Here is a 1,663-nt window from a genome sequence, read left to right on the forward strand (position 1 = left end):
CTGCCCTCGCCCAGCGGGGGGTCTTGGCGGCACCCTGACTTCGCAGGAGTCTGCTGTTCTGCTGAGTCCTGGGCAGCTCTCTCTGCATGGCTGGGGACCCACTCGGGGTCCATGGCTGTGTGGGATTACAGCAGTTCACAGAGCTGGGCTCCCCATGAAGCTAGACATTTGCAAAAGCATCAGGATCCAGTGAGCACCGAGGCCCATTGCCTTTGATTTTCCCTTCCCAAGTAGGCTTCTTTTCGGAGCACAAGCCCCTCTGGGGCCCTGACGCAGCCCTCTTGGGCCTGGACCCCTCCCCCCATGGACGGCACCACAGCGTTTCCCAATCCTGACCTGTGTTAGGGATGTGTGCAGGGCAGAGACTATCCAGCCTGGTCTGGACCATTCCTTGGTCTCCCTCAAGCCACACAGGGCAGCTGCAGCCCCTGGACCAGCGGTGGAAGCTTGTCCTGCTGCCGGCTCTGAATATCCTGCCCTGGCAAGCTGATCTGTGCCCAGGCAGACCGAGGTCGGCCCTGGTGGGGGACAAAGTGCTTCCAGCCAGGGAAGCCCCAAGCCCAGGCTTCTTCAACAGAGACAGGGGGTCACTTTGCAATTGGCCAGATGCCACTGGCCATGCCCAAGAATGCCGATGAGAAACGTCTGCCCTCCCTGGACAGCATCCCCTCCTCACGCCGAGACACGTGAGATGATCTGCTGGGAGGCCAGGACCACGCATTTGTACCCCTAGCCTTCACTGTGGTTCTCTGGGCCTCAGTTTACCATCAGGGTCAAATGAGCCGGTCTGTTGGCAGCGGAGCCACGCAGTGTGGCTGGCCTACCAGGGACAAGCCAGGGTAGGTGTTCCAGGTGGACAGGGGGCTGCCGAGGTGGGCTGGGGCTGAGTGTGGGTGGAGGCAGGCCTCTGCAGAGCTCCAAGGGCCCGGGAGCAAGGTTTGTGAAGGCCCATCGGTCACTGGGGAGGTGGGCATGTAGGCAGAGGCAGGGTGCAGCCTGAGGCTGGGAGAGGGAGCCTGACTCCAGGGTCTAGCTGGGGTGGGGGTGTCTCCCAAGGTGCAGGGAACGGGGGCTGGTGCAGCCCAGACCCTTAGTTATGCCTCATACTGCACCAGGCGCTGGGCCCTCCCACTTCGTGGCCAGCCAAGCCTGGGGTCCCGCGGGCCCTGGTTCCCAGTCCTCAGACTGGAGGGGTCTCTCGGAACCCCACCCCTGCTGATATGGGGTGGCTCAGTGGGGGCTTCAGGCGGGGTGTGGCGGGTGGGCTCAGGACTGGCCTGGGCACCCTCCGCCCCCGGACAGCCTTCCCCTTCCGGAGCCCACAGATGGCGCTCATCCTTTCCACCTCCCTCTCGCAGCTGCGGCCCCGCCAGGTCCTGGGCTGGGACCTCCACGGCCGCCTCCTTCCTCAGGACTCACTGGGCGGCCGACGTGAGAACCCTCCACTCCCCGCGGAAGAGAGGTCCGTAATGCCTGCAGCGCCTTCCAGACACACGTTTACAATCTCACACTTCATTTTTCTTGGACGCAATCTCCGTGCCTTTAAACATGTCATCACTCTGTGTCTCCCCCCCACCCCCAGCACTTCCCGGGTGTGGGAGGCAGGCTTCAGGTGGAGGCCCCGCGGCTGCACAAGGCCGTGGTCGTGGGGGGCGGAGCAGTG

This window comes from Phoca vitulina, unplaced genomic scaffold (assembly GCF_004348235.1).
Source record: "Phoca vitulina isolate PV1807 unplaced genomic scaffold, GSC_HSeal_1.0 scaffold106, whole genome shotgun sequence".
In the NCBI taxonomy this organism is placed as follows: domain Eukaryota; kingdom Metazoa; phylum Chordata; class Mammalia; order Carnivora; family Phocidae; genus Phoca; species Phoca vitulina.